We start from the raw sequence: 26882 nt of genomic DNA, 5'->3' as shown, positions 1-26882 counted from the left end.
CAATCTGCTTTATTCAAAGGCTATGGATTTAAAAGTTAATCACATCTCAAAAAAATCCTCACAGCAACATCTAAACTGCTATTTAACCAAGCCTCTCAGTGCCATAGCCTAGCCAAGGTGACATAGAAAATTAGCCATCATGTGGTTATTTGTTTCCTATCTTATTTCAGTGGCTAAGACTTCCAGGAAAATATCAAACGGTAAAAGCAATACTGGGCATCCTTGTCCTATTTCCAGTTCTAACAAGAATGCTATATGAGGTCTTCATTTGCTATCTCAACTAAGTACAACTAAGAAACTATTCTCTAACCCCACTTTAGTATATTTTTAATCCTAAATGGGTACCATCTGCTAAGATGATTATATAATTTTTCTCTTTTGACTTATTGAAATGATGTTTTATTTATAGATTTCCTATTAATAAACCATTCCTTGCATTCCTATGGTAAATCTTGGTCAGACTGTAGTCTTTTCAGATGCTGCTGAGTGCGATTTCTTTGTATTTCAGTTCATTTTCGACTTGTATTCCCAAGTCCTTGTCAGTTGTCTGAATGGTTTTATTTTTAATGGTTTGAGGTGGAGGGTCTGTTTGGGTGATCTTTGTTGAAATTTGGTGTTTTCGTTGTTCTCTCTTCATAAAGTGGGTTGGTAAGGGTTCCATGTTTCTCTGTGCCACGTAGCCATTCATAAAACACAGGACTAAATGTGTTCTTGTGGCAAGATACATAGATTATCTCATAACAAAAGTAATTTGGTTCCCCCCCACCTGGCAAATTCCTTTCCGTTGACTCTGTATTAACATATTAATTCAATATTACATTAAACATCAATTTAATATTTTTAATGTAAATTTCCCTTACAAAAACATGACCTTTTTTTTTTTTTTTTTTTTTTAAGCTGTCTTTTGGATCACCTACATTCTGGAATTCTCTATAAACCTCCCAACTTAAAAAAAAAAAAAATCCCTAGTAAGAATAGCCAGCTGTTATTCAAGAGGGGTGGCCATCCAAACCCTGGTCTCCTTGTGAATCATCCTACTTTAGGAGTCAATCCTATATTCTTTGACAAATGGTAATTTTCCTCTTCAAAAGCATCACTGTGTGGAGCTTCTCCTACACAGAGACCAGCATAGGCTGACTCGTTTTACACTTCATGTGGTTTCCTACAAAACAAACTCAAACAAACAAAAGTATAAAATACGTGTGGCCATTCCTGGCTTTTAAAAAAAGCCAAGGTTTGGCCTGGGTGGTCTTAGTATCATGCAGAACTCGAGGCTTTTCTTTAGGGGACTCGGCTGCCACTGAGAGGTCTGGGTGACTTTTGTTTAAAAGTGAAGCCAGCAGTTGGAACAGTAAATTCTGATTCAGAATTTAAAAGCCAGCCCTGCCACCCTGCATGCTGCCCTCTTCCCAGCAGATGGCTCAGATGATGATCTCCAGCAAGGCCAAGAGCCAACTGCAACATTGGTCCAATATTCACTGAGGCCAGGCTTTATACTTAAGCTGCTTTATATTTAACTCTTATTTGCTTTCTGGTGATGCATTTTTTTAACTAGTCACACAACTGAAAATTGTTTTCACAAACCGGCATCATTCAAACAGTGTCCTGGGGCACACTAGGGAGGTCAGTGGGTGTTCCAAGAGGGGGAAAAAAGATTCTCCAAATAAACTTGGGACACGCTGGGTTAAACAAAACTCTACTGACTTGGCTGCACAACTCCACAGAGTCATGAGTACACTGATATTTTCTGTGACCTCTGAAACTTTTCTCCTGCAGTACACCTAATAACATTTCCAAGGACGCTGTTACTGGGCTGAATATATTTTGAGGAATATTTTCCTGAGTAATTACAGTTGTTATCATCTACACTGAATGCTTACTAGATACTAAGTACCGTGTTGGGGATTGTACATGGCATATCTCACTTAACCCTTACAACATCCCTAGGAGATGGGCATTATTCTATTCATTGCACAGTGGTGTCCTGGTTAAGTAGTTGGCCCACAGTGATGGTACCAGTGCATCACAAACCCTAATTTGCATCCAGGTCTGTCTGATTCCAAAGTCTATGTGCTTAACTGGTAAGCTACATTTGTCTTTGCGCTACTACTCTTGGAAATAGCCGCCTCATAAATTACTATATTGCATTACATTAGCATTTGCTTTCTCTCATACTCTGAGAACTAGCCTCATCCTCATGCCCTGAGAGCCAGCCTGGCAGATCCTTGGGTCAGTGAGCACCTTCCCACCATGCTGCAGCCACTCAACCGATGAGCGCTGCATCAAGCCTATTGGGAATGTACGGTGGTTTCTGCCTCTGTCTGACATTAATGTGTGTCAAGAGGTGTATAAACGATGTCATCAGGCCTTCTACAAAGAAACACCCAAGGACACCAAGTTGGATATTAAAGTTTGATAGCATCTTCAAGGACATAGTAGAGGAAAGAGAGGGTAAAGCTTAGTGGGTAATTAGGGGTTGGTGGAAATTCTTTGGCAAATGAAGAGCACCACACCGCTGTGGTCTGGGAGGAGTGACCAGCCATTGTGTGAAGCTCTGGCTGGAGGCTTGCCCATAACCTCAGGATTTAAAGAGGAGAGAAAAGTGAATGCCAAAGAACTTGCTGGAAACACCTCTCTGCAGGAATCATTCCATGCACTGCCATGATTGCTCCCATTTAAAGATCCCATCCCTGGTGCTAATGGGATAGCCTTGTGCTGCCTCTTTTAATAGCTTCCATATTTCTCTATCCAGTGGCCAGCCTTCTTCCACACTGCCCTACACGGTCTTCCCCACACAGAGGTAAAAAATTTACAATGATATAATTTTATATATCAAAGAACTACTCTGTGAGGGCCATGGCAACATGTTCTATGGGAAGAATGCCCAGTTTAGAAATCTCCTATCTCAGGAAATCTGGGGGTGAAAATTGCTAGACTTGGAATATGTAGCTTAAGGGAACCCTCCTCCTACAATCTTCACTCTTAAGGTGTCTCCTCACCTTCCCTATTAAAAAAGGTGAGGTCTTTTCCACACATAGGAGTTAGCGATTGTTATGTAATAAGCCACCCCTACTGCTAGTGGCTTAAAATAGCTCGTACTTGTCACATAGGACGAGTCTACAGATTGGTTGGGGAGTTCTGCCTGGGGCTTGACTTAACTGATCTTAGCTTGGCATACACAGGCATCTGTGGTTGGTTGGTTAATCAGGGGGCTGGCTGGTCTAGGACGGCCTGAGCTAGGAACACTCCCCTCTGCTCTCTCTACCTCATCCTCCAGCAGGCTAGTCTGGGTTCATTCTCATGGTAATTATAGGGGTTGAGAAGAGGAAAAAAGCAAACTCCCACATATAAGAAGTTTTTAAGCCTCCGGTTGTGGTACATTTGCTAACATTCCATGGGCTAAAGCAAGTCTTAGGATGAGCTCAAGCGGAATGGAAGGAAAGAGCAAAGCCATAGGGGGAAGGCCAGGGTAGGCACTCTGGTACATCAAATGGATCTCTTGACTTGAATTCAAATCATATGCTAATAGAATGATAAAAGTGGCTAGGTATATAGCAAAGAACTATATTAACCTTGGCCCTACGGCGACTCACAATTCTAGAATTAACCTAAGATCTAATTCAGACCCAATTCAGAATACTGGATTGACCTCTTTGTATAACTTTGACAACTGACAGAGATCAGGACATGCCACCCCAAAATATACCATTTTGGTGTAAGTATTATTTTAAACTGAAGACATTTTAAATTCAACAGAGGCAGAAAGGCAGCTTTGTGGTGCTTTCCTTATCTGACTAAAAGCAGAAATTCCTGGGAAATCAGTCTACCATAAATTCCCTTGTTGGGGTGGTTCTGTTCCCAGGACAGAGACCAAGAGTAAACCTAATGTAAATCCTCTCTCCAGGGCAATTTTATGGCCTTGAAACACATGAAAACACACATACCACTATAGACAAGCATCACAAACTTCTGTATCTCCTTTTCTCCTAAAATTTCATTTCATTCCTTAAAAAAATTTCCCTGTAGAAGCCTTTTCTCCCCTCTCTTTCCCCTACTAATTTAGGCATATAAGCCCTAAATCTACCCACCTCTTTAAGTAACTCATCATTGAGCACTCCTGCATATATGTATCTAGATGTGTAAATAATAGATGTGTATTAGATGTGTAAATAAATGTTTTCCTCTGTTAATCTGCCTTTGGTCAATTTAATTTGTAGGACTCAGGCACTCAACATAAGCAGGTACAAGAAAAGTTTTCCTCTCCCATACAGTACCAATTCTATGACCCACCCAGGTCAGGAACCATACCCTAAAAATTCCTTGCTATTTAAACTGCTTAAATTGGAGTCTTCTGTTGTTCATAGCTAATAATATCCTTTTTTTTTTTTGGAAGATTTTATTTATTCATGAGAAACACACGTAGAAAGGCAAAGACACAGGCTGAGGGGAGAAGCGGGCTTCCTGTGAGAAGCCTGATGCAGGACTCAATCCCAGGATTCACAATCCTGGGATCACAACCAGAGCCAAAGGCAGACACTCAACCACTGAGCTATCCAGATGCCCTTAATAATATCCTATCTAATTGGATATTGTGTTGGAATTGCCTGTTGAACAGCTGAAGGGAGATATCAAGGAAACAAATGCACGTGTGAATCTATATTTGAAAATAGACATAAGGGTAGGAGATAGAAATTTGGAGGTCCTAGGCACGTAGATGTCATTTAGAGCCATGTGACTAGATGAAATTCCATTGGAAGGAATGGAAAAAGAGCAGAGAAAATAGCTCAGAACTGAGTCTTGGGGAACTCTAACATTTAGAGTTTGAGTAGGGGGCAAAGAGACTCAGTAACCAAGGAGGTAGGAGGAGATCCAGAATGGTTGATACAGAAGCTCAAGGGGAAAGAAAGGATCTTGAGTAAAAAGGACTTGGATTATGTTGAACCCTTGTGATAAGTCCTGCTCTAAAGTCTTTCTGCATCTACAGAATTTCATCTCTTCTAGAACCCACACCCTTGCCCTCTATGCTCCAAGTTACTGGACTTCCTTTTCTTTTGTCTCCCATCTCCCAGCCATGCTCTCCTTACCTCTGTGGCTTCACCTGTGACTAAACCTCCACATAAAACATGTCCCCTCTTTACCTCTCCTCTCCAACTCCTGCTGCTCTTCTGGGTCTCCGCTCAGATGCCACTGCTCTGGATCTGGCCTCAGGTCTCCTGCAAGATGCTTCCAAAGAGCTCCACGCTTCCCCTGTTGAGTTAGTCTGCTTGGGCTGCCTTAACAATACTACAGATGAGGAGGCTGAAGCAACAGAAGTTTATTTTCTCCCAGTTCTGGAGGCTACCCATCCGATATCAAGGTGCTATCACTGCTGGTTTCCAGTTAGGACTCTCTCCTTGGCTTACAGGTGGCTGGCTGCCTTCTCACCATGTCCTTGCATGGCCTTTCCTCTGTGTGTGAGTGTGGAGGATGCTCTGCTGCCCCCCTTCTTAGGAGGACATCAGTCCTGCAGGGTTAGGACCCTACTCTTATGTCTTCATTCAGCTTCAATCACCTCCTTAAAGGACTTAGCTCAAAAAACAGTCAATTGGGCTTTAAGACTTCCACATGAAAATTGGTGGGACACGATTCAGTTGCTAACACTCCTCAAACATGTATTGGAAGACAATGTCTCTCTTCTCTATTTGACTATAAGTGCTGTGAGGCCAAGTCCAGGCAATGTGTACGGTAGGTATTCTATTCTCTCCACATAGCACAGTGCCTCATGGTGCTAGAAATATTTATGGACCGAATGAATGAGCTCAGGGATGCGGGGTCTTCATCTTCTATGCCATCTGGCTACCCCACAGAGCTAGCCAACACTGCACCCTAGCTGGGAATGCTCCTACCACGAGTGTCCCATTTTCCATGCTCCACAAAATCTCACCCATTTGGAATAAATGGAGGGAAGCCTCGTGTGAATTAGGGGGAAATTATAGAATTTTAAAAGAAGTTTTGGCATTCTCAAGTAAGCTCAAAAAAACAAAAACTTCATATCTGAAGTTCTCCTTTGCAACGCATTCACTAATCTTTTGCCTTCGAACAAATGATATTGAAATGGTTTAAAATGTGATGAAGAAGCTCTTTCTTCAATAAATGAAGCAATCCTCCCGAAAGAGGTCTTTTGATCCCTTTATTTGGTAAATTCTACTTCTACCATACAGATAGGCTAGAAGTAAACTGAATCCGGCCTCGAGGAAAAGAGGAAAAAAAAAAAAGGTCCCAGCTGAGGATTCCGAAGGTCTCCACATGTTAGGAGAGCTAAAAATGATGAGAAAAGGGGGTTGCAGAGAGGCTCAGAACTGCAGTGTTTCAAAACTCTTTTGCTATATAAAGTCAAAGTAGTGAGTTTGATTTATAGATATTAGGATACTATCTTTAGAAATAGGAAGTCAGCAGTGGTATATATATTCTCCTTCTCCCTTGAAGATTACACACACACACACACATTTTTTTTTTTTTTTGAAGATTCAAAGATGATTTGGGAGCATAGAAACTGGCTTTTTTTAGGCTATTTCATTTCTAGGTTTTCCAAAACTCTAAAATATGTTAGGGGCACGGAAGGAAAAAAAAGTCTCTCAACAAGTTCCCAATGGTTCACTGGTGTTTAACCCTTCACGTGTGCCTTTTTCCTTTCTAAAAAAATAGAATGTGTTTTGGTAAAGGCTGACTTGGGATGTAAATGCCTAGTTGCAGTGAGAGAGAGACAGAGAAAAGGCGCTCAACCCCCCGAGGGTTCCAGCTTTCTCTGTGGGGCTGGATTAGGGCTATTATCCCAGTGGTTTCGCAGTGAGGCTCAGGGACATGTGACAAACAAGCTGACTTGCAGCCGTGCTGACACAGACTGTACTAACAATAACACCCGAGCTGACACACCCAGCCTGTCCTCTCCCTCCGACCACAGGCCTATCAAGTGGAAAAATGCCTCTGAGAGGCAGCACAGACAATACCTCTGGCTTTAAGGACATCACCAGAAGCCAATTTTCTTTTCTTTTCTCTTCTTTTCTCCTCTTCCCTTTTTTCTTTTTCCTTTCCTTTATTTTCCTTATTTATTCATGAGGCCAGAGAGAGGCAGAGACACAGGCTGAGGGAGAAGCAGGCTCCCCACGGGGAGCCCAAAGCAGGACTCGATCCCAGGACACTGGGATCACAACCTGAGTCAAAGGCAGATGCTCAACCACGGAGCCACCCAGGTGCCCCAAGAGCCAATTTCTTAAACAACCATACAGCGTAGCAGTGAAGGGCCAGAGGCAGGGAAAGGAGTACTACACTTGTCTATTTTAGCACAGCCCAAGAGCAACACTACTTCGACTCCTTGGGCCCTTGACATAAATGCAGATTTGTGGATATTTTCTGTGATGTGGGTCCGTTCTTGTGATATTATAGAGAGGAACAAGTATGGCCCAGAGATCTGAAGAGCTTGCCCAGAATCAGTAATACCCAAAAGGAAAAAGCACAGTGGGCACATGTGCCATGGGCTAGCTCAGGTGTGGCCTGTTTCTTTAGATCTATTAAAAGCCACCTCTAACATTTTTCTCATTGGCCCACAGGCAGGTCTGCAGGGTGATTGCAGCCTGCAGGCCCTGAGTCATTAGAGGCTTTACTTCTGTCACAGTGCAGAATCTGGAGGTAAGCAGAGTGCCATGCGTGAATTCAGAGACTGTGAGGCCTGGGGGAAGACAACTGGAAAGATGTGCTGGGTCATGTGTAGGTGAAGGCTCTAGCTTAAATGTCTGGAAGCTCTTGGCAAAGTCCAATTTGGCTCCAGGAAAGGATTATGGGCCTCTCTCCAGCACAGAATTTGAGACCACAAGATGTACACTCTGGTCCTGGCAATAACCCACTGAGAAAATTGCCTTTGCTTGCCTTGATGGGATAAGAAGGACCTCAGCACCTTTCAGACCCTCATAGGCAGCCGCAGTGACATCCGCACACACACATGCCAGCCTACAGGCTACAGGGGGTAGTGACCCAGACCAGTAACAGCAGCAATCCTTGCCCTCCTTTGGCCCGGGATTTCCTCTGTCCTCACTGAATCTTCTCCCGGTCAGGAAGGTTATTAAACTTACTTTGTTCATATCTGATAAGTCAAAACTCTCTGGAGAGGAGCCTGCCCAATTAGCTTCGCCTTCTGAAATGGAATGTCAGTCCTCAGCCAGACTATATTCACAAATGCCCCATTGACTTGGCTTTCATCGTTTCATGACTTTGGGCCTTAGTTTTTTCATCTGTGCGGGGCATTACAACGACCTACTCACAGAATTGTTATGAGGCTTGAATGAGAGGAAACAATGTATGTGATAGAGCTTTGTAAACTAGGGGGTTGGGGGGAGCAGGGGAAGTAACAGTCATTAATAAGATCCGTTGATCAAAGCCAAATTTATTCGTGTAGCTGTAAGTCGGGGATTCTGGGAGCATGCATTCTTTGCCATTTTCTAGCAGTGTGAACTTGAACAAGCTAATTAAATTCTTACAGGCTAACTGTTCTTCCCTATATTATTAGGAAAACAATGTCAATTTGTATCAAGCTGTTATAAGAGTTCAAAGTATACCCTCTTCCCCTAAGTGGGATGGGAGCACAGAGCAGATGCTTTCTAAATGGCAGCAATGGCTGTTGGGTTAACCCAAAAAACATATGTGCAGGGTACTTCTTTCCTCCCTAACTGGCTAGTATTCTTTCCCACTCAAGAATTGAATCTTGACCCCTGTTATTGTTACGAGCATGCAAGACTGTGGCCCATGAGGCTGATGTCTGGGGCGTGAAGGTAAATAATTCATAGACTGTGAACACCTTGCACACATTTATATGAAGATTAGTATTTCAGTTTCTTAGACTGAAAACAGAAAAGGTACCAAGAAACTTAAAAAAAAAAAAAAAGGGAAAAAAGATAGGGGAAGGGTGCAAACCAAAGCAATTAATGAAGCTTCCTGGGACAGCTTGGTAAATTTTCTATCAATTTAGCCAGTGTTGGGATCTTTACCGACTCAAAGGTGAGGTGAGGGAAAGTCGCTAGGCCTCCCAACTGATAAACTGTAACCTTCAACTTCTAAATCAAGTAAAGGGAAAAAGACACTAAATTGTTTCCATATATAAGGTAGCTTTCAGAGCCATATTACGGTCTGTCAAAAGAGAAAAGAGGAGGAAGCAGATGAGCTAGAGAGGGTGTAGTCTTCCATCACTCAGGATGCCATCTTAGGACCTCAGGGTACAGCCATGTCCCACATTTGCTCTCAGGTGCTCACATAAGGATATCTTGTCCCTTTTCTCACTGGAGTAACTTGAGACAAGTTCCACGACAACACAAGTCATATGACGAAGTTAAGTACATTCCTGCTGTCATTCAGGATCCAAAAGGAGCTCACGGGTCCCGGAGTCAGCATCAGCCGTGGATGGCTGGCGCTAGATTCTAGTATATCCTCCAAAGAAAAGAGAAGCTAGTTCTGGGGTGAAATCACAGAAAGCAAGGAGGCAGCAGTCAGAATTGCAGTGACTGGGGGAAATAAACCCAAAACCCTGTGTATCTCACCCATTCCCCAGGCTTCAAGTGTCTCTCTGCCTCCTTCTGTCTCTGCACACCAGGTGATCCCAACTCACTCTTGCCAGGATAGTCCCATTTCGGTGCCATTTGCGTGAGTGCAGATACCATGGCAATGCAGCCTGGGGCTGCTGCCAAACTTTGTCCAGGAATGAAGTAACCTGATGCCCGGTTAAGGAGTTTCTATTTTAACTCTGAATAGAGCTTTCTTATTTTATCACTTGCAAACAAACACATTGAGAAGACCAAAAACCACTTGCAGAGCCTGCAGATAGATCTCCCCGCTCACCCCAACCCTGATCAGTCTGATTCCTGTGTAGAGCATGGCTCTGAGACCATTCTCCTGGCTGCAAGTGGTATGATTGTGAGCCTCTGCTCACCGAGGGCTCCGAACGTGGTGGGGGGGTGCTGTGAGATGTATTTGCCATCTCCGGGCTACAGCTGTAGACTGTACAGACCAGTCTAGACATGCAAACCAGTCCCCTGCATGTAACACTAGCATTAGCATCTCCCATACAGGGCAGCCCGGGTGGCTTCGTGGTTTAGTGCCACCTTTGGCCTAGGGCGTGATCCCGGAGACCCGGGATTGAATCCCCCATTGGGCTCCCTGCATGGAGCCTGCTTCTCCCTCTGCCTGTGTCTCTGCCTCTCTCTGTGTGTCTCTCATGAATAAATAAAGTCTTTAAAAAAAAAAAAAAGAAATCAGCATCACCCACACGTTGCTATCCTCTGCAGCATGTTGGTCTTCAGGGATCAGTGGTTCCTTCAAACACCCTCACCCCACCTTCCAGAAAGGTATGGCCTTTCTCACACCAGCCCTGCACGCAGCGGAGTTTCTATGCTACCTGGCTTGGGTGTTTCTGCTTCTATAAATTTTCCATCTCTCAGCCTTTGTATTTGCAAATCCCACCTGAATTGTACTGCTGGGCTGGAGAAACACCTCCGGCTAGTTATGGAAATCAGTGACTCTCTTTGTTTTAATCTGCACTTGGTCCTTGAGAGCTTTCACTTAGGCTCAGGGGGCTCCCTTTATCCTGGGCAACCCTAACCTTATAAGGTGTGCTCACTAATCCGTGCCCCTAACCGTGTTCCTTTTTTGCATCTATTTCCCAAGGTAGCGATTTTTCTTTGGCACCTGCTCCCCTAAACTAAGTCTAAGGTCTTCGGGTCCTTTAAGACCACAAGCTTGCCCAAACGACTACCAAACGAATGACCTCACCGACTATGGAGTAATGGACCCAGGCTCCAATAACCACAGCCTCGGGCCATCAGTAATGCTCTGTGTGTTATTGTTTCAGTTCTGCTTCCCAGGAGGGGCTACCCCATGGTGTGGGGGCAGGAAAGACCAGCTTCTAGGCAAACTGCCAATAAAAGTTCTTAAGAAACAGACCCATTTCAAAAACTTCCCCCTCCCTGATTAAAATGGCTGCTACCTCTACAGAAAAAGTCCTTTGAACCTTAAAGACCCTTTTAGAGTCTTGCCTAACTTTGGGCAGGTGACAGACGATGGCATCACCTTTCAGGGCACCCACAAGTGCAAGGAGGTAAAGAGGACACAGAAGAGGAATTTCATAGGTGACAAAAAACATTCATTCCCTGCCCCCCCCCCAAAAAAAACTAGACTTGCTTTCCATCAGCCGTGGTTCTCTTTGGTCTCAAGTGCCAACCCACACTGTCTTATGCAAGCAGGTAGCCCAAAGGGGGGCAGAAATCCTTCTTCATAGTGGGGAGAAAGTAGATAGAGCTTGTTAGCCTGAAGGGGGAGAAGTACAAATAAAATAGTTCTGTGACAGTCACCTGCCCCTTTGTAGATACCTCTGGCTACTTGGGGACACCCCTTCAGACGCTTTCTGGATATCTTATTCTACTTATTGACAGCAACCACCTGATGATCTCATTGCTACCAAAAAAAAAGTTCATGAAAATTCATGAATGAAAAATAGATTCTGAAGTAAAAATTAAGAGTGCATTTAGAGATAAATCGAGAAGAGTAGCTCCTGGTTCCCCCATATTATTAAATTGATAAAGGACGGTCAGAATGGAAGAGAGAGGTGATTAATTTGAGTCAGGGAAAAATGAAGGTATATTTCTCACATTAGATTTACCTTCCAGTCTTCCATGTGGGAAAAAGATTTTCTTTCATTTTTCAGCCACTCATGACAAGTACACCATCTCGAATTCCCATGATTGGATTAAACCACTATAAATAGACCTTGGAAACTCCACTCTGACTTTTAGACCCTGCCATTTAGGTTCAGGAATTTCCCCCTCTCCTTCCTGATATTTAAAAAGGAAAAAAAAAAAAACTTTTCTATGCTTTTTTGGTCTGTGAATTTCTCTTCCACAGGATTTCCATACCAAGTGATGAAAAGCCTGCAAGAGGAGAGAGAATACAGAACTGTGTATACTTTGTTAAAGTGAACAGAAGCCTTGGAATAAATGCCTATGTGTGAGCCTTAGAGCTAGTTAATAATTCTAGGCACCAGCAGGAAGTAAACACAAATTTGATAATCTGAGAAAATCCTATTCTACAACTGGCCTATTTAAATTAATTTACAGTGTGCTTAGTTGTGCTTAAATCATACATTCTATTCAAGTGAAAACACAAATAAATATATAATGCTCACCAGATCTCCAAAGATGGGTTCCTGTGGCTCTTACCCTCTCAGAGGAGGGAGCTGTGGGTTTGTTGGAAGGATAACTTGCCCTGAGTTACGCAGATGGCCGCAAAGACACATTGTTCCTATGGGAAGGGATGCGATATAAAAAAAGAAAAATACCAGTTCGTTGTAATCTGCTTTTAATGGGCTCCCATCTATCTTGAAGGGAAGAATGAGATTCACAAGAGACATAACTATTACACCAGACTTTATATCCTGAAACTTGAGTTTTAATAAAAGAGGGGCTATGCCATTTCTCTAAGTTGGCAATGGACATTATTTTTATTTCAAGGGATTAAGCTTTTACTGCTTCCGCTTGGTAATCTTAGCCTAAGAAACTCTGCCATTGACATTCACATGTATGGACTGTAAGTAGAGGTAGGATGCTCTCCTACTCTTCCTCTACTCAGGGCCACAGTGAGAGTGTTTAATCCCGATTGTTTGGCACTAATTTGTTAGGCTAAATAAATTGTTGTCGATAGTTGTATGCTATGTGATAAGCCCCCTGCAGGTAAAATACAATTCATATACAATCTGGAGGTATTTATTATCTTTGGTGACGATGATGGTTGGAATGTCTTCAACATTTTATTAGTGACTCCCATCAAAAGCTTTAAAACAGTTGCCAGGATAGGGTTTTAAATTTTGAGATGGGACTTCTTAAAAATTTTGACAAGGTTAGTAGAAAAATCCTCAAAGCCAGAAAATGGAAAGAGCCCTGGATTCAGCAGTCAAGACAGGAAGCTATGTCATGGGGATGATGTAAAGTGATTCCTATAGGCCCAGTGACACACAAGGCCAAAGATGGGGATGAAGAAAGCCTGAGTGGAATTTTGCAATGAGGTTAGACTCCAAGATGGATATAAAAATTCTTTCTGTGTCTGAAATGAGCATGGGCATGAGGTGGTATTGTTCTTCAGGGTACTCTGGGATAAGGAAAGAAATGTTTGTGTGTAGATGCAGAAGGAAGAATGCTGCTGGTTCCCTGGCACCCAGAAGCCTAGAGAGATTAACTGGACCAGTAAAGCCCCATCAACAGCATAGAACCCATGAACACAGATGTCACTACTGCCAAGGCCTCCTGACGTCCGAGCTCGTGAGGCCTATGCCTGCATGTTTTCTAAATAGGATGGGGCTGCCCTCTGACGGGTATCTTCAGATCGGGCCAGCAAAGGCACACCGGTGTCTGGCACACAGAGGAGGCAAGCCGAGCTCTAGCTCTTTACCACCAATCGGTCTTTCAGCTCCGAGTGACTTAGGAAAGTGGGTAGTAGATCCTCTTGGCACATCTTGCTGAATAAGAAAAATAAGTCAAACCAAATAATGACTTCTCTTTCAGTAACTTTTTTTTTTTTTAAGTATTCACTTCAAAGGCACCAAAGCATCCTTCCCTGGCTCCCTCCCATTCCTGTTCCAACCACAGTGGTTGCCTGTCTACAGAAATAACCCTGAAGGAGGGGTTGGGAAGGGAGTATGATGGCTGCCATTGTGGGTGAGTGGTGCTCATTCAGTCCCCACGCTTTGGAAAGTCTTGGTTGTGCAAAAGTTTCTGACCAGTCTTGTGGATTATATTGCTGCTCAGTGTTCTCTTTAGAGACCTCGTTGGTACTCCATCCCTCAGTAAAGAAGAGTGTCCTTCTCTCTGCTACCATCGCATCATTCCTGAGGTCTGACCCTCAAGCCTCACTTAATATTTCATCCCAGTGACCACATTGTAGGGATTCAACGTTCTGAAATTTAATTGTAAATAATATTTCCAGGCACCCAAACAGTGAGTCAGGTAGGTCTAACCTTTACCAGATACATTCACCACCACCTAGAAAACGAACAAGACATAAATACCCTAACGGCTCAATTTTGTCAGATGGAGCTTTTTTTTTTTTTAATGGAAAAAATTTGTTCATAACACCCAATATAAAGTATTTAACTACTTCAGATATTTCTTAAAAGAATAGCATTCATGCCAGAATGGATATAAAAAAATTGCATGACCCTTCATTGCTTAGATAAGAAAACAGACATGAAGAGGCTAAGTTACTTGCTCAGGGTAACTGTATAGTCCCAAATTCCTTTTATGTCATTTAATAAGAGTTTAATACACTTAGATATCCCACATCCCTGTATACACTTTATCAATAAGCCTGTGAAAACCACACTATATATATTCAGGGGTCCTTTCTGCTGAGGACGCTCTTGCTCTCCTTTATCCAGGAGAAGGCGGGTGAGTGGAGCAGACGCTGCCCACAGATGGTCATGGGGTGGGATTTTCCTGCTGCATACAGAGAACTTGTAGATCCAGGGGAAGGATTCCTCCCTGATCAAGGCTTCCTGGAAAATTTCACTTTAATCTGAGAATCAGAGAAAAACTGGAGGCAAGCCCAGTCCTCAAGCAGAACGGTTCTTAGCCCCGGCTCTGTATGCCGGCCCTGCCTCTGCTAACAGACATGGTCTTGCTCAAAAGGGTTCCTGCTCTGCCCCTGTGCTCTCCTGGTCCTGCCAGGCCGGGGGGGGGGGGGGGGAGGCTTCAGGGAGGAAGAGAACCAGAGTGCTGAGCCTTAAGTTTTCTGGGAGCCCTGAACAGGAAGAGCAGGGAGGAGTGCCACAGTGGCCACCCCTATCCCCACCATCCCCACCCCTAGAGCCTCGCTGCCATTCTTTGGTTTCCTAAGTTAACATCCTTCAGGAGGCCTGGCTGGTTTCCTCAGGAGAGCCTCCGACCTCTGATGTCCGGGTTGTAAGTTCGAGCCCCATGTTGGAAATAGAGGTTCCTTAAAAACAACAAACAAACAAACAAAAAACTAAAAAAAAAAAGTGCAGAGGTAAATAAAATACCATCATCCAGAGAAATCCCCAGGGAGGCCCCACACCCCCAATTATCTCGATTTTTTTTTTCCTCTTGCCTTCCCAGCAGCTACACAGAAGTAAGAAAAGGCTTTCACTGCAGTGTGGAAGATAAGATCTTGAAATATTAATCATCGTGTTTTCTTTTTTTCCGGCACTTCCTGACCTTTCCCTTAGTGGGCAGAAGCACCTACTTTGCAGAATAATTCGTGTTGCTGTGACTAGACGACTGAGGGAAAGGAAGGGTCAGCTTTCCGAGGTTGCATTTCCACCCAAGGGCAGATCAGGGCATTGGTGCAACCACACAGATTTGCGGGGGGGGGGGGGTTGAGAATCCCTGCAGGCCACCTGTGCCCTGTACCACCCCCCGGCCTCCCACTGGTCTCTGCCCTACCCTGACAGGTCCACACACCTCAGTCACCCCTGTGATCCTCCCCTGACCCGAGCCATGGGCCGCGTGGACAGTGCTGTGTCCAACAGTGCTTGGGGCTGGACTCTCAGAGTGACCCAGGGCACTGGTTCCAGAAGGGAAAGGCCCAGCTGGGTGTGTCAGTGGACCCAGGGGTGGGGCAGACAAATTGACCCCTGCACCCCAGCAAGCAGTGGTGCTAATGGAAGAATATTTTGAAACAATGTACAAAAAAAGGTTTCTGAGGCCAGCCTCTCCCAAATACCTAAGAGTTCTGCAGAGATGCTTGCTAAGGGGATTGTGACCCTGCAGGGGTGATGGTGGTATTTCTTGCTGGCCTCCGTTAATTGGCCTGTGCCAAGCCAGCAGTGTGTACTCGCAAAACATTATTTTATTTCATTTTTTTTATGACCAGCCAGGGGAGTAAATATTCTTTTATGGATGAAGAAACAGACTCCAAGACTTCTGGCCCTTTTTTTTTTTTTTTAAGATTTTACTTATTTGTTCATGAGAGACAGAGGCAGAGACCCAGGCAGAGGGAGAAGTAGGCTCCATGCAGGGAGCCTGATGTGGGACTCCTGATGTGGGACTCGTACCCCAGGGGCACGACCTAGGGCAAAGGCAGAAGCTCAACCGCTGAGCCACCCAGGTGTCCCCCAGGGCCTCTGCCCTTAACCAGTGGACTGTACCACCTCCTAATGAAACTAGAAGATAGAGAATAAAGGTAATACTTCCCTCCCCCCGAATATTCTACTTCCTAAAATATATTTTTATGATATATTCTAAGTACAGGAAACTACCCTTTTCATTGGTACCTGGAAGTTCCCCCACTGAGTAAACTAAAATTTGGCCTACTGGATGGTTTAAGACTCAGCCCCGAAGTGAGCTAATACATTAATTTAATCCAAATTTGTACAAGGAAGGGTCTCCTCGGCCACTCACAGGAGGGTGTAGGCATCAAAAGCAATTCTTTAAGGGCCTCGGATGGGAGGGTGACCTCCCCTTCAGGGCGTGGAGGGCCCACTAGCTTGCCCCCTGCAACAAACTGGTGGTGTCACCGGGCCGCAGGCACCCCCTTCAAGCACCCTGAGAGGCGGTAAGCCTTTGGAGAGTTTGGCCAATGGTGAGAGAGTACCAGAGGAGATGGGTTCCCTGCTAGTGTTCCCATCCTGTCCCTTCCAGGGGAATCTGAGGGGGAACCCCCTTCCACCTCCCACTTCCCTTCCCCATACAGCTTAGCACAACAGAACAAGTGGGTAAACACCCATCCAATCTTAAAGCTCATTTCAGGAGGTTTGGGGTTATTTGCAAATGAGGTCCTTCAAATCATTTTTGCCGGTGTATGTAAAGCAACATATTTCTGCACCATTTAAGAGAAAAGAAAATTAGTGTGAGCTGCCAACAGCTGGCTGACAGCCTCGAGCCCTGGGTGTGTTGGCCATGCTCCAGCTTTCACATAAGGAGTTCATTTTTGGTTCGTCAAAAAAGGGAAGGAGTTGGCCGAGATCCTGTTCCACAGATTCAGGAACAAGGATTCGCAATTCCCTTCAGAAATTGCTGGAGGGTGGCTCTGCAGGTCCCCTTGTTTCTCTACCTGCTGCAGGGAGAACCGTTTAGCCGTCCAGGTTTGTCCTCCGATGACTCAGTGATTCGGGGCAGCGATTAAACCCAGCGAAGGTTAATTCCCCCTTTTCTCCAAATCCCTTTTATAAAGATCTACTATTTCTGCAGATTCCAGATTTTTTTTTTTAAGCTGCTTTTTCTTCCTCATGAATCCCACTCCCCCTCACTTTGAATTTAGCTTTTTAGACGGGGGCCACGTTTACTAGAGTAATAAAGAACTCAGTTATTTGTCAGAGAAGGAAATCCTCTTATTTTCCTAATCTGTGCCTCACCGTTGCAGAGTAATAAAAATTTCATGTTTCAGAATGGCAATAACCATTTTTATTTTCAGAGCAACAAGTAATCAATGTACAAAATGTAGGCAATGCCGGAAGGGGGAAAGAGAAAAAAATTAAAAATCATTCTAAATCCCACCACTGGAGATAACTAACCACAATTATTAGCCTTTTAATGTATATGATTTTATATCCATTTTTTTCCTTTCACAAACGAAATGACAAATTTAATTTGACATTTTTCTGCATTTTGGATGTTGTTAGATGAAAACCGAATAGACCAAGGTCACTATTTTTAAAAGGGGCAGTATACTGCAGACTATGAATGTGCTTTAACTTATCTATAGAAATAGATATTCTTTGCTCATAAATACGGCTGCAGTGAACTCCTTGTACATCCATCCTTGCTCACTAGGCTAATTATTCCTTACAATAAATTCCTATGAACAAACTTTGCTAGACCAAATAATACTCTTTTTTTCTGATACATATGCCAAATTGCCTCTCCTCTCAGAAAGCTTGTCCTCATTTTCAACCTCACTACCTTCATTAGAGTGCATTTTTAAATCAAACACTCACAAATACTAAATATGGCAAGCCCTTTTAAGATCTTTGCTCGTTTGAGAAAAAATGGTACCTCCAAATTAGTTTTTTTATTCTTTAAAAAAAACAACAAAACTTTAATTCCAGTATAATGAACAGTGTTGCATTAGTTGCAGGTGTATAATACAGCGTTTCAACAATTCTATACATTAATTACTGCTCATCATGAAAGTACACTTTTATTCTCCTCCACCTATTTCATTCATCCCCCCACCCACCTCCCCAGTGGTAACCATCAGTTTCCTCTCTATGGTTAAAAGTCTGTTTTTTGGTTTGTCCCTTTTTTCTTTGTTTTGTTTCTTAAATTCTACATGAGTGAAATCATATATTGTCTTTCTCTGACTTCTTCATTTAGCATTATCCCTCTAGATCTGCCCATGTTGTTGCAAATGGCAAGATTTCATCTGTTATGACTGAGCAAATATCCATTGTATGTGCACCACATCTTATTTATCAGTTCATCTATGGACGGATCCTTAGGCTACTTTCATAATCTGGCTATTGTTAACAATGCTGCAATAAATATAGAGGGGCATGTATCTTTTTGACTTAGTGTCCTCATATTCTTTGGGTAAATACTCAGCAGTGGAATTACTGGATCATGTGGTAATTTTACCTTTAATTTTTTGAGGAACCCCCATACTGTTTTCTACAGTTGCTGCACCACTTTGCATTCCCACCAACAGCGTGGGAGGATTCCTTTTCCTCCACGTCCTTGCCAACACTTGTTGCTTTGTGTCATTTTGATTTTAGCCACTCTGACAGGTGTGAGGTAATATCTCATGGCAGTTTTGATTTGCATTTCCCTGATCAGTGATGTTGTGCCTCTCTTCATGCGTCTGTTGGCCATCAGTATGTCTCCGTTGGAGAAATGTCTGTTCATGTCTTCTGCCCATTTTAAAATTGGATTTGTGTGTATATATGTGTTGAGTTCTAGAAGTTCTTTATATACTTTTTATACTAACCCTTTATCTGATATGTCATTTGCAAATATCTTCTCCCATTCAGTATAGGTTGTCTTTTAGTTTTATTGATTTTTTTTCCTTTGCTATGCAGAAGCTTTTTATTTTGACATAGTCTGAATAGTTTATGTTTGCTTTTGTTTCCCTTGCCTCAGGAGACATATCTAGAAAAATGCTGCTCCAGCCAATGTCAAAGAGATTACTGCCTGTGCCCTCTTCAGGATTTTTATCAGGACTTTTCAGGTCTCACAATTAGGCCCTTAATCCATTGCAAGTTTATTTTTGTGTGTGATGTAAGAAAGTGGTCCAGTTTCATTCTTCTGCATCTGGCTGTCCAGTTTTCCCAACACCATTTGTTGAAGAGATGGTCTTTCCCCCCTTCTCATTTATGACTCCTTTATAAAAGATTAATTTTTTAAAAGATTTTATTTAATCATGAGAGACACACAGAGGCAGAGACACAGGCAGAGGGAGAAGCAGGCTCCCTGAAGGGAGCCCGAAGTGGAACTCAATCCCAGGGTCCCGGGATCACGACCTGAGCCAAAGGCAGATGCCCAACCACTGGGGCCCCAGGTGTCCCTATCAAAGATTAATTGACCGTACAATCATGAATTGATTTCTCGGCTCTCTTCTGTTCCATTGATATATGTATCTATTTTTGGCTAGTGCCATACTGTTTGGATTACTACAGTTTTATAGTATATAGTATATAGTATAGTATATCATGAAGTCGGTGATTGTGATACCTCCAGTTTTTTGCCCCACCCCTTTTTTTCTGAGATTGCTTTGGCTATCCAGGGTCTTTTGCAGTTCCATGCAAATTTAAGGTTATTTGTTCTAGTTCTACGAAAAATGCTATTGGTGTTTTGACAGGGATTACCTTAAATCTATAGATTGCTTTATGTTGTGTAGACATTTTAACAATATTCTCCCAATCCATGAACATGGACTATCTTTCCATTGGTTTTTTCATCTTCCATTTCTTTCATCAATGTTTTGTAGTTCTCAGAATACAGGTCTTTCACTTTCTTGGTTGATTCCTAGGTATTATTTTTGGTGCAATTGTAAATGGGACTTTTTTCTTAAATTCTCTTTCTGCTATTTCCTTAATAATGTATAGAAATGCAATGGATTTCTGTATATTTTGTATCTCGCAACTTTATTGAATTCATTTATCAGTTTTGGTAGTTTTTTTGGTGGACTATTTAGGGTTTTTAGGTATAGTAACATGTCATCTGCAAATAGTAAAGGTTTTATTTCTTCCTTACCAATTTGGTAAGGATGGCTTTTTTTCCTGTCTGATTTCTGTGGCTAGGACTTCTAGAACTATACTGAATTAAAGTGGTGAGAGCGAAAAAATAAGATACTATGTTGAGGCATCTTCCCTCTAAACCTACTTTGTTGAGGGTTTTTATCATGAATGGATGTAGTATTCTGTCAAATGGTTTTCTGCATCTATTGAAATGATCATATAGTTTTAAATTTAAAAAAAAGAAATGATCATATGGTTTTTATCCTTTCTCTTGGTGATGTGATGTATCACATTGATTGATTTGCACATATCAAACCCACTTGCATCCCAAAAATAAATCCCACTAGACTGTGGCAAATAATTTTTTTAGGTATTAATTGAGCTTGGTTTGCTACTATTTTGTTGAGGATTTTTGTGTCTATGTTCATCAGAGATATTGGTCTGTAGTTCTATTTTTTTTTTTGTAATGTCTTTATCTGTCTTTGGTATCAAAGTAATGCTAGCCTCACAGAATGAATCTGGAAGCTTTCCTTCCACTTCTATTTTTGAGACTAATTTGAGAAGAATACATATTCTTCTTTAAATGTTTGGTAGAATTCACCTGTGAAGCCATCTGGTTCTGGACTTTTATTTTTGGGGAATTTTCTTATTACTGATTCAATTTCATTGCTGGTAATCAGTCTGATCAAATTTTCTATTTCTTTCTGATTCAGTTTTGGGAGATTATATGTTTCTAAGAATATCTATTTCTTCTAGGTTCTTAGCATATGGTTTTTCATAATATTCTCTAACAATTCTTTGTATTTCTGTGGTGCTACTTGTTACTTCTCTTTCATTTCTGATTTTGTTTATTTGAGCTCTCTGTGTGGGTATGTCTTTTTTTTATGAGTCTGGCTAAAGTTTTATCAGTTTTTCTGATCTTTTCAAATAACAGCCCCTAGTTTCAGTGATTTTTTTTTTTTTTTTTTTTGGTTTTTGGGGAGTTTTTTGTTTTGTTTTGTTTTTTTAGTTTCTGTGTCATTTATTTCTGCTCTAATCTTTATTATTTCCTTCCTTCTGCTCACTTGGGGTTTTGTTTGTTTTTCTTTTCTGAGCTCCTTTTAGAGTAAGGTTAGGTTGTTTATTTGAGATTTTTCTTGTTTCTTGAGGTAGATCTGTATTGCTATAAACTTCCCTTTCAGAACAGCTTTTGCTGCATTCCAAAGATTTTTGACTATTGTGTTTTCATTTGTTTCCATGAATTTTTAAATTTTTGATTTCTTGATTGATCCATTCATTGTTACTAAACAACTAATCATGTTATTTAACTTCCATGTATTTGTGTTCTTTCTATATTTTTTTTTCTTGTAGTTGATTTCTAATTTCATGGCATTGTGGTCAGAAAAGTTGCGTGGCATGACTTCTATTTTATTTTTCATTTGTTGAGACTTATTTGTGGCCTAACATCTGGTCTGTTCTGGAAAACGTTTAATGTGCACTTGAAAAGAATGTGTATTCTGCTGTTCTAGAAGGGAATGTTCTGAATATATTGGTTACATCCATCTGGTCCAATGTGTCATTCAAATTCACTATTTCCTTGTTGACTTTCTGTTTGAATGATCTATCCATTAATGTAAGTGGGGAATTAAAGTCTCCTACTATATTTTTGTATTACTATCGATATCAATTTTATTAGCTGCTTGATGTATTCAGGTGCTCCAATACTGGGTGCATAAATATTTACAATTATATTTTGTCGGATTGTTTCCTTTATTATTATGTACTGTCTTTAACTCTTGTTACAGTCTGCTTTAAAGTCTATTTTGTTTATGTAAGTATTGCTACTCTAGCTTTTTACTTACATTTGCATAATAAATGCTTTTTTGGTCTGTTCACTTACAATCTGCGTGTGTTTTTAGGTGTGCAATGAGTCTCTTGTAGACAGCATATAGATGGGTCTTGTTTATCCATTCTGTCACCCTATGTCTTTTGATTGAAGCACTTAGTCCATTCACATTCAGTAATGACTGATAGGTATGTACTTACTGCCATTTTGTTACTTGTTCTATGGTTGTTTTTGTAGTTGCTCTCTGTTCCTTCTTGTGCTCTCTTCTCTCATGGTTTGCTGGCTTTCTTTAGTGATATATTTGGATTCCTTTCTCTTTATTTTTTGCATATCTGTTACCAGGTTTTTATTTGTGATTACTATTAAGTTTATATATAACACCTTCTGCATGTATCAGTCTATATTAAGTTGATGGTCACCAGGTAGTTATTCCTCTCACCTCCCAGGTTTTATGTACCATACTTTGCATTCTTTTATTTTGTGAATCCCTTGACTGATTTTTGTAAATGTAGTTAAATATACTTAATTTGACTGCTTTTATGCACCCTACTTTTCTTACTCCTGCTTATGGTCTTTCCTTTCCACTCAGAGTCCCCTTTAACATTGTTTGTAAGACTGGCTAGTGGTCATGAATTCTCTTTAAGTTTTGTTTGGAAAACTATCTCTTCTTTTACTCTGAATGATAGCCTCAATGGATAGAGTATTGGTTGCAGGTTTTGTTGTTGTTGTTGTTGTTGTTGTTGTTTGTTTCAGCACTTTGAATGTATCATGCCACTCTCTTCTGGCCTGCAAAGTTTCTGCTGAAAAATCATCTGATAGCCTTATGGAATTCCCCTTGTATGTGACCATTTCCTCTTCTCTTGCTTCTTTTTTTTTTTTTTTAATCTTTTTTTAAATTTTTTTTTATTTATTTATGACAGAGAGAGAGGCAGAGACATAGGCAGAGGGAGAAGCAGGCTCCATGCACTTGGGAGCCCGATGTGGGATTTGATCCCAGGTCTCCAGGATCGTGCCCTGGGCCAAAGGCAGGCGCTAAACCGCTGCACCACCCAGGGATCCCCTTCTCTTGCTTCTTTTAAATTTCTCTCTTTATCACTATTTTTTTGTCTTTTTAATTACTGTGAGTCTTTGTGAGGACTTCCTGGAATTGATTTTATTGAGGGCTGTCTGTGCTTCCTAGATCCAGGTTTCTGTTTCCTTCCACAGATTCAGGAAAATTTCAGCTACTACTCCTTCAAATAAATTTTCTGCCCTTTCTCTATCTCTTCTCTTTCTGGGGTCCCTCTACTGCAAATGTTGTTATTCTTCATGGTGGTGCTAAGCAACTTTAGTCTATTTTCATTTTTTATTATTTTTTTTCTCTCCTCTTCAGCTTGATTGTTTTCTACCAGGTTGCTGATCCATTCTTCTGCCTCCTTTAGTCTAGTCTTGATTCCCTCTAGTGTAGTTTAAATTTAGATTATTGAGTTCTTCATCTCTAATTGGCTCATTTTTTATGTTTTTTCTTCTCTTTCATGTTTCTCTCCTCTTTGTTGAGGATCTCACTGACAGTCTCCACTCTTTCTTCAAGTCCAGTGACAGTGTCTTTATGACTATTACTCTAAATTCTCTATTGAGCATATTACTTATCTTCATTTAAACACTCTTGTGATTTTTATCCTATTCTTTCATTTGGGACATATTCCACTTTGTCTCACTCTGTCTGTTTCTTTTATCTTTTTTAAGATTTTTTATTTATTCATGAGAGACTCAGAGAGAGAGAGAGAGAGAGAGAGAGAAAGAGAGAGAGGAAGAGACACAAGCAGAGGGAGAAGCTGGCTCCATGCAGGGAGCCCAACTTGGGACTTGATTCCCAGGCCCCCAGGATCACACCCTAGGCTGAAAGTGGCACTAAATCACTGAGCTACCCGGTCTGCCCTCTATGTCTGTTTCTATGTGTTAGGAAAGTCAGCTACATCTCCTGCTCTTGGAAGTAGTGTGTGGCCTTATGAAGAAGAGGTCCTGTAGCGCCTTGCAGCACAATGTCCCCTGTTCACCAGAACCTGGCACTTCAGGGGTGTCTCCTATGTGTGTTGCATGTACTCTACTGCATGTAGTATACATACAGCTGAGCTGTGTTTGCCTTCAGTCTAATTGTCTGCAGTGACTCTTTGCCTATTGTGGGCAGAGTTTGGTCCCTGTGTCAGTGGGCCAGGATGGGGCTGTCTCGGGCTTGAGTTAAATCAGACCAGGCATTTGCCAGCGCTAGGCACTTTCCCCATGTTGTTGCCTGAGAAGCTTTCATTGGTGGGCATGGCCTGTGGTCAGTCCAGATGTCTGCCCCCAGGCCATCATTGGGGACACAGTTGGACTGGTATGTGTGGTTATCTTCCCCTCTCCCCTCCAAGTTGGTGGTGATTCCTGTCAAGGCTGCTTACACACTGCCAGGCTTGTAGCACCACTTTGGATAGATTCCTGCCAAGGGCATTTGGAAGGAAAAAGCTGGGGGCAGGGTATGTGGTGCCAGCAAGATTCATGCTGGTCTGTTGTGAGAGAGGTTCTGCAGTCACCCAGGAAAACTGCTGAGGCTGAGATGGAGGGGGCCAGTCTGCAGGAGAACACAGGGGCAGGGCATGCTCTAGGTGGAGAGGGTTTGTGCTAAACTGGTTCCCACAAGTGTCTGTATATCTAGGTTTGAGAGGGAAATGGCACCCTCCAGCTCCTTTGTTCTTAGGTCTTCCAAGGATCCCTGCTCCTCCAGCACCAGCTCTTAGTCTAGTAAGCAAATCTCTCTCCCATACACCCCAGGTGTTTTCAAACTGCTTCTTCCAAGCAGTATCTCCATGGGGCTGTTTGTTGTGCCATCTTTGTAAGGGCAGAGACTCAGTTTCCTCTCACCCTCCCTAGTCTCCCAGAGCCAAGCCTGCTCATTTTCAAAGTTCCAGGTGTTAAGTCACACTAATTATAAGAACTCAAGTTAAGCAACCCTCTGGTTTTGATTGCCACATGTTAGGGGGATTCATTTTCCCCATGCAGGTTCCCGGTGCCTGGGGTCTGCTCCTCTCCCTTCTCCCCGCCCCCCCGCCCCACCCCAGCATTCCTCTCTCCAGCAGACAGTCCCACAGATCCGTTTAGCTTTCAACTGAATCTCCATTCTTCCTACCCTCTTTGATGTGGCCTCTTCTCTACATTTTGCCATGGAGAATCTGTTCTGAGAGTGTTTGGGTTGTTTTCTGGATTATTTACACTGATGTGGGTATTATATAAATTGCATCCATAGGACAAGGTGATTTTAGGGTCCTCCTATACTGCCATCTTCCCTATGCTCTGTTTGTTTTGTTTATTCTTAACAAGGTTGATTATGTATTCATATGCTAATAACTATTGGTACTTTCTTTTCTTTTTTGCATTGTCTGTTCTCTTGTGCTCATTTTTCTATTGAGGTATTAATCGTTTCTTTCCTGATTGCAGGAACTCATTACACTTAAGTGACATTTTCTAGACTGTCATTCAGGGAACTTTATTACACTTTGAGATATTAATAGGTGTGTTGAAGGGAGGAAAAGATTTCCATGGTCAGATTTAACACATCATTTCCTAAGCTTAATTGACCATCAAACCTTTTTTGCTTTATTTCTTTTCTTCCTTTGTTTCTTTTCTTTCTTTCTCCCCCCCACCCCCCTCCCCCCACAAAGAGCACCCTCTAGCATCATTCAGGATGTGAGAGTTCTGGGCAATAACATTTGAGAAAATATTCTATAAAGGATATTAATACTTTATATGTTACATATGTAGCATGATTTTTCCCCATTACCATTTGTCTTTTACTCTACTTTTTTCCATACAGCATTCAGTTCATGTATTGAAATCTCTCATTATTTTCCTTTGCAGTTAAGTAATCTAGAATATGAATCCTGAAGTCATATTTGTTTGCTTTGAATCCTGGCACCATCGCTTGTGGGGACCCTAGGAAAATTACTTAGAATTTTATCTCCAGAAAATGGGAGAGGTATTTGAATATAAGAACCTATAAAGTTGTGGGGATTAAATTACTTAATACGGGTAAAGCACTAGAATTGTGTTTGACCCAGTGTCAGATATTTATGATGGGTTATTTTTTGGATGATACAAAAAGTCTTTCCCCATTATCCATGTTGTAAAAAAAAATTTTTTTTCTTCTAGTATTTTTATGGAAATTAATTTTGCTATTAGCTATAGAGCAAAGAGTCTACTGTTTCCCCAATGGTTAGGTAAGTTTTTCCAACACCACTTATTAATTATTTCTCCCTTTATCATTTACTATTACTTTATTTTTCTAGATTTTTCTCTCCTGCTTGATCTGTTCTGATACCAAAACCCCTACTTTCCTATTTCCTTTCAGAAGAGTCACAGCCATGTTTGCCTATACATATTGGATTCCCTGTTAGAGTTATCCCATGAGATACTTGGTCAGGATGAGGACTTTGAAAATGGGGTTTGGATTTTTAAATACAGGTGGGAAATATAGATCCCACAGGCTTTCGATTTTAACTGTTACTATGCCTGTCAGTACTCATGCTGCTGAGGTCTAGATGGGATTATAGCTTGTGGATTCCCTCAGGAATGTTTGAACCCTAGTGTTCACTGTATCGCAGGAAAATTAATGTCTTTGAATTCCATCTGGCCTCTCTCCTTCCTTTTACATCAGCCACATAACCTCTAAATAGCTGGGAAAGATGTGAGAGGGAAGGGGTAATAACCTGATTCATCTCAGGTTGTGGGGGGAAAGCCAAATGGTCATAGTTGAGAGGAAGATGTGATACTGGGAGGCTTCATAGAGGTGGGGCCAGAAGAGAGTTGAGGACATTTCATTCAGAGCTGAGGGAAAACCAAAGTCCTGAG

The 26882-nt window shown here is 41.9% G+C and overlaps 1 long non-coding RNA gene across 2 annotated transcripts in view; it reads right to left on the bottom strand.

Moving 5' to 3' along the window:
- Window positions 1-26882, bottom strand: part of LOC144323362 (uncharacterized) — a 65225-nt gene that overhangs the window by 13245 nt on the left and 25098 nt on the right. Inside the window, exons 2-3 of one of the 2 annotated variants that reach the window (XR_013388772.1) lie at window positions 12200-12315; window positions 8405-9477 (exon numbers count right to left, since the gene is read on the bottom strand). This is a non-coding gene — a long non-coding RNA (uncharacterized LOC144323362). Of the gene's footprint in view, window positions 1-8404; window positions 9478-12199; window positions 12316-26882 lie in introns of those variants that run through there. The other variant, XR_013388771.1, reaches the window with a different exon arrangement.

Source organism: Canis aureus, chromosome 11 (genome assembly GCF_053574225.1).
Source record: "Canis aureus isolate CA01 chromosome 11, VMU_Caureus_v.1.0, whole genome shotgun sequence".
Lineage (NCBI taxonomy): Eukaryota > Metazoa > Chordata > Mammalia > Carnivora > Canidae > Canis > Canis aureus.
This window is presented reverse-complemented; position numbering and strand designations above follow the sequence as displayed.